The sequence below is a fragment of the Coregonus lavaretus genome (genome assembly GCF_964263955.1).
Source record: "Coregonus lavaretus genome assembly, contig: HAP1_SCAFFOLD_971, whole genome shotgun sequence".
In the NCBI taxonomy this organism is placed as follows: Eukaryota; Metazoa; Chordata; class Actinopteri; order Salmoniformes; family Salmonidae; genus Coregonus; species Coregonus lavaretus.
The window spans coordinates 71,640-85,000 of NW_028163456.1; the positions used below are offsets into that span (position 1 = coordinate 71,640).

Below are 13,361 nucleotides of genomic sequence, written 5' to 3' on the forward strand. Positions count from 1 at the left end.
ACTAACATTACCACTGAAACCATCCACTGATATACTCTCACCTTCCGTCATCCCACTTCCCCAAAGCCTTGAATGATATGAATTCAGAGAGACTTTTGCCTTCTTTTTCAACAAACTGCTTGGGGTGTCTCTGTTGCCTCTGCTTTCACAATTTATTTTTGGACGCCCTTTTAATTACATACAACATGATAAAGCGCTACCTGCAACAGCAGCCGACAATTATATCAGACCATAAATTATTCAACTGACATTTGCGAAGGGAGAGAGAGTCACATAGGCACACAAACACTAACGCAGACACACAGACAGACACACACACACACACACACGCACAACACACACAGACACACACACACACACACTTTCGTTTCCCACCTCAGCTGTGTGTGACTGACTTTCCCATATTCATCTCTTCAGTATTTTGATTCCCCAACAATACCATCACATGCATATTGCATATTGTCTGTTCTTTTCTTTGTGATGATATTATTAACAGTAACTTCAACAGATGACTTAATTCACCTGCGTAGGTCTGAGCATTTTCAAATATCACTATTTAATCAAAGGATTACTCTAAGGCAGGTAATTTACAAGTTTAAAAAATGCCACCTCAGCAGATAAGTCAATGTACAGTATTGTGTGAGGGGGGAGGGAATTTGTTTGCGTCCCAAATATAACCCTATGTCCTATTTAGTGTACTACTTTTGACCAGAGCCCTATGAACACTATATAGGGAATAGGGTGCCATGCAACCCTGCTGTTTTAATTAATCTCTCTATGTGATCTTTAATTTAACTTCCCTTTAAGTACGCACACTGGCAGCACTGGAGGAATACATAGATAACAAGTATGTTCCTAAATATTATTACTAACATGTACAAAGAAGTGGTCAAACACTAGTATATTCCAGCATGGTTTCTGCTGCTTAGAGAAATATGACTAAATGCTGCCACCTAGTGGCCATGGACTATAAATACTCGGTAGACTGATCACAGTGGATTGAATTCAGAGCAGTCTCAGAGTAGGAGTATCAGTTCCCCCATGTTCATGTCATCTTATTCATTATGATCTAAAAGGCAAAACTGATCCTAGATCTATACTCCGACTCTGACACACTTAATGTATAAGGACCCGGCACTTAATGTGAAATTTGAGAGAGGGACTGTTTGTTGTTATACTGACAATACATGGACTTATGCTTTCTGCATGAAAGTCAACTGTTCTTAACTGCTAGTCTACCTGCCGCCCCATTTAAGTTACATACTAATAAGCAGACAATATATTTTGAGGGAGAATATTAAAAAAGTAATAATATCTAATGTCGTGGGTTTGATTGATTGAGCGTGTATTATTGACATTATAGTTAGAAGCGTGGCTTTGAATACATTAGCAGCTTTTAAGGTGTTTTTGTTTAATTGATCGGATAGCATTCCTTATCATGAGTGTATTATGCCTGAAGTGTAAAGTGGTTGTGGACAGGACTCAGCTTTTATTAGGTTGTAGGGCAACAAAACAATATCACCCATGTGTTATCCTTTGGGTTGGCTAGCATACCATGGTTTGTGGTACTCTTAAGGCGTCTACATGCTTCCCACCGGAAACAGTTCAGAACAGTTTGTGCATATATTATGATGCCCTTTTGTGACATTTCCGTTCGTTTTGGTCTTTGGCAAGGTTTTTTTCCCGGCTGTTCGTGCACAACATTTTTCTCGAGGTAAGCCAAAGTTCGATAGCCGAAGTCTACGCCCCTTCGTCGGTGATTGAGATTCTTCAGTAAATTCTTTGTTGTCATTCAATGAGAGACGACTCCTTTTCATGCACTTTTTTTCACTTGAGAAATACTGCACCAAACATCTTAGTTAGATGTAAAATTGTGCGACTAAGATCTCCTCGGCAAAAACATCAACATTAATGACACATTTATTGAGTTATCTTAGATTAATTCAGACTATTTTGAGGAAGTGTATACTGGCTACGTCGTCTCAAGGTGGACAAACAGTACTATTGCCACTTTTTTCTCGTTTTTCAAGGGAACCTAATATGCAGACCACAGGAGGCTGCTTAGGGGAGGACGGCTCATATTAATGGCTGGAACAGAGCGAATGGAATGGCATCAAACACATGGAAACCATGTGTTGGATGTATTTGATACCATTCCACTTATTCCGTTCCAGACGTTACCATGAGCCCGTCCTCACCAATTAAGGTGCCACCAGCCTCCTGTGATGCAGACACCTTTACAGGGCATGATGTGCTGTATATAGACCACAGTTAGACCGGTAGCTGACTTTCATTTGTATTGTAGTGACCCCATGTGGCAAAGTTGCAAATTGCAAGCATGTCTATACACCTGTCACTCAACACCTGTAATGTAGGTGAGGCTAATACTTGCTTAGAAATATCAAATGCAAAGCCTAAACATCACCCAGATCTGTTATGGTGCTGTACAGCCAACTCATGTGGTCATTGGCTATACAGAACAAACATATCTATAAGTCTATAAGTCTGGATATACATGATCAACATCCAAGATGGCAGCTGGAAAGTTTGGCGTGTTGGCAGCGTTTTTAATTTACGTTTTTTATATAAAGGTTTATAGATACTGGCCCTTTTTGTACATCAAGTCAATGTCCTTTCGACAAGGTATGTGGTTTTAATCAGAAGATTGGGCCAGATTGGCACTAAGCATTTTGGCCACGGAAAAAATACACCCTATTTAACACGTTCAAATATCCCAGCTGGCAGAGTCCCTCCAAAAGGGCTAGAAAAGGTGTTTTCCACAAGAGGACTACACATCCTTCATCTCAACGTTAGATACCTTCTTCCTAAGATCGAGGAAATGTGCCTACTCTCCAGTAACTGTAAGGTGGGAGTGCTTTGCTTTACCCAAACATGGCTAGATGGTTTGATAAAACATGCTGAGATTGAAGCTGAAAATTATGCAGTAATTAGAAGAGACCGCAATCACAAAGGCGGGGGAGTTTGTATTTATGTAACATCAGATATTGGGTTCAACTATGAATCAGATTTAAGCCATGATGAGATTGAAGCTGTGTGGTGGATATTCTATTACCAAAATGCAAACCCATTATAGTCGGAACCTGTTACAGACCACCAGACCAGTACAAGTTTTATGAATTTTGGAGGAGACTTGCGCCAACTGTACATATTTAGGTACATCAGAGGTTATTGTTAATGGTTATTTTAATTTTAAAACAGATGCTCTAAAAGGACAATGCTACTTTTAAAGCTCTTAAGAATTTTTGTAATTGGTTTGCTTTACACCAGCTGATTAATGAGCCCACTATGGTCTGTCCTTCTACCCAAACCATCATTGACCTCGTGTTGGTGTCGGATAGATCAACGATATCAAACAGGGGGGTTGTAAACTATGGGCTCAGTGATCATTCCATCATTTTCTGTAGTACGAAGGTTCGGAAAACCACTTTTAATTGTCATAACTCAATAACAATTAAGTCTATGAAGAACTACAGTGGCTTGCGAAAGTATTCACCCCCCTTGGCATTTTTCCTATTTTGTTGTCTTACAACCTGGAATTAAAACATATTTTTTGGGGGTTTGTATAATTTGATTTACACAACATGCCTACCACTTTGAAGATGCAAAATATTTTTTAATTGCGAAACAAACAAGAAATAAGGCAAAAAAATAGAAAACTTGAGCGTGCATAACTATTCACCCCCCCAAAGTCAATACTTTGTAGAGCCAGTCTCTTGGGGTGTCTCTATAAGCTTGGCACATCTAGCCACTGGGATTTTTGCCCATTCTTCAAGGCAAAACTGCTCCAGCTCCTTCAAGTTGGATGGGTTCTGCTGGTGTACAGCAATCTTTAAGTCATACCACAGATTCTCAATTGGATTGAGGTCTGGACTTTGACTAGGCCATTCCAAGACATTGAAATGTTTCCCCTTAAACCACTCGAGTGTTGCTTTATCAGTATGCTAAATTCTCCCACATGGCTTTTGGCGAACACCAAACGTGTTTGCTAATTTTTTTCTTTAAGCAATGGCTCTTTTCTGGCCACTCTTCCGTAAAGCCCAGCTCTGTGGAGTGTACGGCTTAAAGTGATCCTATGGACAGATACTCCAATCTCCGCTGTGGAGCTTTGCAGCTCCTTCAGGGTTACCTTTGGTGTCTATGTTGCCTCTCTGATTAATGCCCTCCTTGCCTGGTCCATGAGTTTTGGTGGGCGGCCCTATCTTGGCAGGTTTGTTGTTGTGCCATATTCTTTCTATTTTTTAATAATGGATTGAATGGTTCTCCGTGGAATGTTCAAAGTTTCTGATATTTTTTTATAACCCAACCCTGATCTGTACTTCTCCACAACTTTGTCCTTGACCTGTTTGGAGAGCTTCTTAGTCTTCATGGTGCCGCTTGCTTGGTGGTGCCCCTTGCTTAGAGGTGTTGCAGATTCTGGGGCCTTTCAGAACAGGTGTATATATACTGAGATCATGTGACAGATCATGTGACACTTAGATTGCACACAGGTGGACTTTATTTAACTAATTATGTGACTTCTGAAGGTAATTGGTTGCACCAGATCTTATTTAGGGGCTTCATAGCAAAGGGGGTGTATACATATGCACGCACCACTTTTCCATTATTTATTTTGTATAATTTTTTTAAGCAAGTTATTTTTTTCATTCCACATCACCAATTTGGACTATTTTGTGTATTTCCATTACATGAAATCCAAATAAAAATCAATTTAAGTTACAGGTTGTAATGCAACATGCAATCCGCCAAGGGGGATGAATACTTTTGCAAGGCAGATCTTTTTGTTAATTGTTTGAGCAAATTGGACTGGTCTTCTGTATTAAAATTCAATGAGGTGGAAAATTCCTGGGGCAATTTTAAATCATTGTTTTTAGATGCTTTAGACAAGCAGGCTCCAGATATTTTTTGGGGGGAATTAAGCAAAGAACAGAACCATGGATAACAATAACATTTTGAAGGCAATTAAGCTTATAAATGAACACTTTCTGGAGTTCAGGAAATCCAGGGCAGATTTTGTTTTTATAAGAGTGATAGAGAAGGCCAAGAAATATTATTTTAATGACAAAATATTTGAGAATAGGAACGATCTGAAGTGTCTGAATGTCAAGGCTGAGGTGTATGTGGTGTGGGAGTCAGGCGCAGGACACCGAAGCTTAGTCCAACAAAGTTTACTTGTGAACCACAAGGCAAAGATACAAAGAACGGCCTCAAAACGACAGAGGCGAGCAATTACGCAACTATGCGTAAAACAACAAAACAGAGAAAAACACGCAGCACTACGGACAGGCGAAAAACAACACACAACCTAACCAATACAACACAGGCAACTTATAGAACACGTAATCAGACACAAACGGACACAGGTGTGACAGACAGACAAAAGCAATCACACATAGAAACATTCAACGGTGGCAGCTAGTACTCCGGGGACGACGAACGCCGAAGCCTGCCCGAACTAGGAGGAGGAGCAGCCTCGGCAGAATCCGTGACAGTACCCCCCCCTTGACGCGCGGCCCCAGCCGTGCGCCGACCCCGGCCTCGGGGACGGCCAGGAGGACGCGGACCCGGGCGCGTGGGATGCCCACGGTGGAACTCCGTCAGGAGGGATGGATCTAGGATGTCCCTCCTAGGCACCCAGCACCGTTCCTCCGGACCGTACCCCTCCCACTCCACGAGATACTGGAGACCACTCATCCGGCGCCTCGAGTCCAAGATGGTCCGGACCCTGTACGCCGGGGCCCCCTCGATGTCCAAAGGGGGCGGAGGGGTCTCTCCTATCTCATGTTCTTGGAGTGGGCCAGCTACCACCGGCCTGAGAAGAGACACATGGAACGAGGGGTTAATATTCTTGTACTCAATAGGCAGTTGTAACCTGTAACACACCTCGTTCAATCTTCTCAGGACTTTAAAGGGCCCCACAAACCGCCGACCCAGCTTCCGGCAGGGCAGGCGGAGGGGCAGGTTTCGAGTCGAGAGCCAGACTCGATCTCCCGGTGCGTACACCGGTCCCTCACTGCGGTGGCGATCGGCGCTCGCCTTTTGTCGACTGATGGCCCGCTGCAGATGGACATGGGCAGCGTCCCACGTCTCCTCCGAGCGCCGAATCCACTCATCCACCGCAGGGGCCTCGATCTGGCTCTCGTGCCAAGGTGCCAGGACCGGCTGATACCCTAAAACACACTGGAAAGGTGTTAAATTGGTGGAGGAGTGGCGGAGAGAGTTCTGGGCCATCTCTGCCCAGGGGATATACCTAGACCACTCCTCCGGCCGGCCCTAGCAATAGGACCTCAGAAACCTACCCACATCCTGGTTGACTCGTTCAACCTGCCCATTGCTCTCTGGGTGGTACCCCGAGGTAAGGCTCACCGAGACCCCCAAGCGTTCCATGAACGCCCCCCAGACTCTGGAGGTGAACTGGGGACCTCGGTCAGACACAATATCCTCGGGGACCCCATAGTGCCGGAACACGTGGGTAAATAGGGCCTCAGCGGTCTGTAGGGCAGTAGGGAGACCCGGTATTGGGAGGAGACGACAGGCCTTGGAAAACCGATCCACAACGACCAAAATGGTGGTATTCCCCTGGGAGGGGGGTAGGTCGGTCACAAAATCCACCGAGAGGTGGGACCATGGTCGTTGTGGAACGGGCAGGGGATGTAACTTTCCCCTGGGCAAATGTCTAGGTGCCTTACACTGGGCGCACACTGAGCAGGAGGAGACATAAACCCTCACATCCTTAGCTAACGTTGGCCACCAGTATTTCACGCTAAGGCAGTGCACTGTCCGGCCAATACCTGGATGTCCAGAGGAGGGTGATGTATGAGCCCAATAGATAAGGCGATCACGAACCTCGAGCGGAACGTACGTCCGCCCCACAGGACACTCGGGGGGAGTAGGGTCGGTACGCAGTGCCCGCTCGATCTCCGCATCGACCTCCCACACCACCGGAGCCACCAGACAAGACTCCGGCAGTATGGGAGTAGGTTCAATGGACCTCTCCTCTGTGTCATACCGCCGGGACAGGGCGTCTGCCTTACCGTTCTGGGACCCTGGGATGTATGTGATCTTAAAAACAAACCGGGTCAGGAACATGTTCCACCTAGCCTGACGAGGGTTCAATCTCCTAGCTGCCCGGATGTACTCCAGGTTACGGTGGTCAGTCAGAATGAGGAAAGGGTGTTGAGCCCCCTCAAGCCAATGCCTCCACACCTTTAGGGCCTGGACTACAGCTAACAGCTCCCTGTCCCCTACGTCATAATTACGCTCCGCCGAGCTGAGCTTCTTAGAATAGAACGCACAGGGGCGGAGCTTAGGTGGCGTGCCGGACCGTTGCGACAGGACTGCCCCAATACCGGCCTCGGACGCGTCTACCTCTACTTGGAATGGTAAAGAGGGATCCGGATGCGCCAGCACCGGAGCCGAGGTGAACAGGTTTTTCAGTTTGACAAATGCCCTGTCCGCCTCAGCTGACCACTGCAAGCGAACCGGACCCCCCTTTAACAGGGACGTAATGGGAGCTGCAACCTGTCCAAAGGCCCGGATAAACCTCCGGTAGTAATTAGCAAAACCCAAAAACTGCTGCACCTCTTTTACAGTGGTTGGAGTTTGCCAATTACGCACGGCCGACACACGGTCAACCTCTATCTTCACACCAGACGCGGACAACCGATAACCCAAAAAGGAGACGGACTCCTGGAAGAACAAGCATTTCTCTGCCTTGGCATACAAGTCATGCTCCAACAGTCTCCTCAACACTCGGCGCACCAGGGCTACATGCTCGGCTCGTGTAGAAGAGTACACTAGGATGTCGTCGATGTATACTACCACACCCTGCCCATGCATGTCCCGGAAAATCTCGTCAACAAAGGATTGGAAGACTGAAGGAGCATTCATCAACCCGTATGGCATGACGAGATACTCGTAATGACCCGAGGTGGTGCTAAATGCTGTTTTCCATTCATCCCCCTCCCTAATGCGCACCAGATTGTACGTGCTCCTGAGATCCAACTTTGTGAAGAACCACGCTCCGCGTAATGATTCTGTCATAGTCGCAATCAGTGGAAGAGGGTAACTGTACTTAACCGTGATCTGATTGAGACTACGGTAATCAATACACGGGCGCAAACCCCCGTCCTTCTTCTTCACAAAAAATAAACTCGAGGAATCCGGGGAAGTGGAGGACCGTATGTATCCCTGTGCCAAGGACTCGGCTATGTAAGTCTCCATAGCCGCTGTCTCCTCTTGAGACAGGGGATACACACGGCTCCGCGGAAGTGCCGCTCCTGTTTGGAGATCTATCGCACAATCCCCCTGTCTATGAGGTGGTAGCCGTGTTGCCCTCGTTTTGCTGAACACAAGTGCTAAATCCTCATATTCAGGGGGAATGCGCATTGCGGGCACTTGGTTCGGACTCTCCACCGAGGTCGCCCCTAAGGAAACACCTAGACATCTCCCTACACACTGGGCAGACCACTCCATAAGAGCCCTCTGTTGCCACGCAATGGTAGGATCATGGGCGCTTAGCCAGGGAAGCCCCAGCACCACGGGATACGCAGGAGAGTCAATCAGATAAAACTGAATGATCTCCTCATGACCCCCCTGCGTCGTCATCTTAAGTGGTGCTGTGACTTCTCTGATCAACCCCGACCCCAACGGCCGGCTGTCTAGGGCATGAACAGTAAAGGGGGCTTCTACCGGCCGAAGGGGAATTCCTAACCTATAACAAAATGCACGATCAACAAAATTCCCAGCTGCGCCTGAATCTACTAGCGCCTTATGCTGGGAATGAGGTGCCACCTGTGGAAATCTCACAGGTATACACATGTGACCAACAGAGAGCTCTGGGTAAGTGGGGCGCCTACTCACCTGGAATGACTCCCCAGTGTGTGACCTGTTGTCCCCTCTCCCAGGAGACCCTCCCCAGCACCTGGCCGCGGTGTGTCCTCCACGGCCACAGTTGGTGCAGGGGATGGCCCCCCTCGGACTCTCTCTCCTCCTCTCTCTAGCGCCAGCACCTCCGAGTTCCATGGGAATCGGCTCGGAGGTGCTGGAGGGTGGAATGGACGACCCCCACTCGGGACGTCCGCGGGTAGCCAGCAGGGTGTCGAGACGGATGGAGATGTCCACCAACTGGTCGAAGGATAGGTTGGTGTCCCTGCAGGCCAGCTCACGACGAACGTCCTCTCGTAGGCTACACCGGTAATGGTCGATGAGGGCCCTCTCATTCCACCCCGCATCCGCCGCTAGAGTCCGGAACTCCAGGGCGAACTCCTGTGCGCTCCTCTTCCCCTGTCGGAGGTGGAACAGACGCTCCCCCGCCGCCTTCCCCTCAGGTGGATGATCGAAGACAGTCCTGAAGCGGCGGGAGAACTCCGCGTAGGTGATGGTAGCGGCGTCTATTCCCCTCCATTCGGCGTTGGCCCACTCCAACGCCTTGCCGGATAGACAGGAGATGAGGGCGGAGACGCTCTCGTATCCCAAGGGCGCTGTGTGTATGGTGGCCAGGTAGAGTTCCACCTGCAGGAGGAACCCCTGACACTCGGCTGCAGAACCATCATATGCCTTCGGGAGCGAGAGCCGAATGCCACTGGGTCCCGGTGCTGAGAGAGGAGGACTGGCCGTTGGTGACGGGATGGTGTGAGAAGGCGTGGGCACCTCTCCTGTAACCAACCGGCGCAGAGTGTTGGACACCTCGTTCATGGCGGCCCCAAGTTGCCGGATCATGGTGTCTTGGTCGCTGATCCGATCCTCCAGCGACTTGGGTGCCACCACTGCTCCTGCTGACTCCATACTGGTGTGTTGTTCTGTCAAGGCTGAGGTGTATGTGGTGTGGGAGTCAGGCGCAGGACACCGAAGCTTAGTCCAACAAAGTTTACTTGTGAACCACAAGGCAAAGATACAAAGAACGGCCTCAAAACGACAGAGGCGAGCAATTACGCAACTATGCGTAAAACAACAAAACAGAGAAAAACACGCAGCACTACGGACAGGCGAAAAACAACACACAACCTAACCAATACAACACAGGCAACTTATAGAACACGTAATCAGACACAAACGGACACAGGTGTGACAGACAGACAAAAGCAATCACACATAGAAACATTCAACGGTGGCAGCTAGTACTCCGGGGACGACGAACGCCGAAGCCTGCCCGAACTAGGAGGAGGAGCAACCTCGGCAGAATCCGTGACACTGAAGCTGTTAGGTTACAGTAACATATTAAAGACCAAAGCTCAAAATCTTAGCTTGGACATTGGAGGAAAGGTCACATCAGACAAGACCATGGTTACAGAGAGTCTGAATAGCTATTTTACAACTATAGCTAATACATTGGTAAGCAAGTTACCTTGTCAGTCAGGTTGTTATTGGGAGAGTCAAGTCCAGCAGTTTTACTCGCATCAGGGGATTCAAGTAGATGCTTTTTCATTTAAAAAAGTGTCTGTCAACTGTGCTAAATAAGCTGAAAGAACCTGACCATTTCAAAGCAACTGGCCTTGACAACATTCCTGACAGATATTTAAGGGATGCTGCGGTAATTATCACCCCCTGTGTAGCTCACATTGTAAATCTGTCTATTGAACTAGGTTTTTTTCCCAGTGAACTAAAACTTGCAAGGATCATTCCTTTATATAAAAAAGTGAATAAGCTAGATCATAGAAACTATCGGCCTGACTCAATCCTGTGTATTTTATCGGTCATGGAAAATATTATGTTCGAGCAGATTGAGAGTTATATTTCCTTACATAACCTGCTATATGAGCTCCAATCTAGCTTTAGGAAATCCCATTCCACCGACACTTGCCTACTATATCTAACTGACCACATCAGGGAGGATGTAGATGGAGGGAAATGTTGTGGTATGGTTATGTTAGATCTCCAAAAGGCGTTTGATACAGTGGATCATGAGATTCTCTTAATCAAACTAAGAGCCATGGGCTTTAACAACTTAGCTGTAAAATGGGTTAGCTCTTACCTGCAAGGAAGAAATCAGATGGTGGATGTGGATGGGACCCTGTCTAAACCCAACATTTTGAACTGTGGGGTACCCCAAGAGAGTGTGCTGGAGTCACTTTTCTTTCTGTTGTATATAAATGATCTGAAATCTGCCTGTACATGTGACCTTTTCCTCTATGCAGATGATTCTGCACTATTGGTTTCCCACAAATACAAAAATGTGGTTGAGAATGCTCTCAGAGAAAGCTCTCAGTGTTGAACTTCTGAATGGCTATATGACAATAAGCTGTCACTTTACCTTGGAAAAATAGTCCATCTTGTTCGGGTCCAAAGTGAAACTGAGAAAATCCCCTGATTTTAAGGTGGTAGTAGGTGACATAACAGCAAAAGACTCTGTTAATTATCTTGGATGTGTGCTAGATAACCATCTGACAGGGGAGAGCATAGCACTAAAATCTATCTCCAAAGTGAACCATAAAATTAGGTTTCTGGCAAGAACCTCCAAATATCTGGATAAGAATGAAATGGTGGCATTGGCAGGGACTCTTGTTCAGTGAATTCCAACCTCTCTCTCTCTACCATGCCACTGTTACCTTCTCCTCTACAAAGTTACATGTTATGGTAATTCAATCTACTCTGCTTTTTATGTAAAACAGTCTGGCTTTCAGAAAGCAAAAAGAGCAAAGCTAATTTGATTCCAGTAGGTAGGCAACAGTTAAATGAGACAAATTGCCCTCTGCCAGTCAGTGTGTGTGTGCTCCCCTGAAGCTGCTAGTTCATGATTGATTCCTGCTGCACTATACTACACAGCCCCAGACTGTGGATGGAGACACTATATGTTAGGCAATGCAACGGCTGGACGAGCATACACAAAGAAACACACACACACACACACACACACATATTCTCACACTCCTGTAGGAGCATACACAGGGCGTAGGATTCATGCACGTACATGCACACACACACATATCCACAGTGCACACACATTGATTTCAGTAATGGAACTCTTCAGAAGATGGGTGTGTGTGATGACGGGGTCGATCAGTCCTGGCTGCATCCCAAATGGCACCCTATTCCCCATATAGGGACCGTAGGGCTCTGGTCAAAAGTAGTGCACTTTGTAGGGAATAGGGTGCCATTTTGGATGCATCCCTGGTGTCCTCAGTATGGGTCAGTCTCTGTCTTCTCCCCTCTCTGGACTGGGCTGGGCTGGACTGGGCTGGGCTGGGCTGGGCTGGGCTGGACTGGGCTGGACTGGGCTGGGCTGGGCTGGGCTGGGCTGGGCTGGACTGGGCTGGGATGAGAAGGGATGGAGGGATGGATGGATGGCAGCAGAAATAGGCCCAGCGATCAAAAGGGAAAGCTGTTTGTTGATGTGAAGGAGGGTAGCTGTGTAGTTTATGTGTCAAATATATGATTTAGTCAAATGTATGTTGAGAGAATATTATATTTAACATTGGACAGTTGTATTATGGAATGTACGGCACATTGTAGAAAACATTGCACTGTGCATTAGACTGCTCTGGTAGCCTTCGGTCTTCACTCCACAATCCAGCTTTTATTTTGTAATAGCATTTTGTATCAAAACTATCCTTCTCTCCCTCTCTTCAGAGTTGTCCTCCCTCCCTCCCTCTCTCTCTTTCTCTCTCTCTCTCTCTCTCTCTCTCTCTCTCTCTCTCTCTCTCTCTCTCTCTCTCTCTCTCTCTCTCTCTTCTCTCTCTCTCTCTCTCTCTCTCTCTCTCTCTCTCTCCCTCTCCCTCCCTCCCTCCAACACCTAGCCCCTGATCAGAGAGAATGTAATATGTCAGACGGCAGCACAGTTTCCTCACCTCCGCAGGACAAATTAATATTCATCACTCACAGAACCAACCAGCAATCCAGTCCAGGGGAAGGTGTCTAACGAAAAACACAACCAAAGACTCAGAGTACATCTCTCCTATTCTTTAGTTTTTTATGATCAAATGTATATTCTTATTTTATCTATCTATCCTATTCTAATTTCTGCCAACTCTTTCTCTACCAAAGCAAATTAATCCCACACAGTGACCTTTGGAGAAGTTAGCTAAGCTATCACCAAATACTGATCAAAAAGTATATTGAATGTATTGCTAGTCTATGTGTGTTCAGTATCACCTCTCTGCATTGACTCTTGGGAACGAGTATCAAACTTTTGCATTTGCCTTATTGAACGAGTTGAATGACATTTTTGGTATTTAGTGTTGATATCCTCTATCCCAAAGAGTAAGGCCTGCAGTGGCCTGTCAAGGTCAAGCCATGACCAAACCTTCCCAAATTAAAAAGGGCTGGTTGAGCTCATTAAAACATGTATCTCCACTCTCTCCCTGCCCCTCGTAGGAGCACACAGACAGGCAAAGGTTAGCTGAGGT

General features: G+C 46.8%; 1 protein-coding gene across 1 annotated transcript in view; it reads left to right on the forward strand.

Annotated features, from left to right (window-relative positions):
* Positions 1-13,361, forward strand: part of LOC311118124 (catenin alpha-2-like) — a gene marked incomplete at both ends in the record, with an annotated part of 74,731 nt that overhangs the window by 20,223 nt on the left and 41,147 nt on the right. The window lies entirely within an intron of this gene.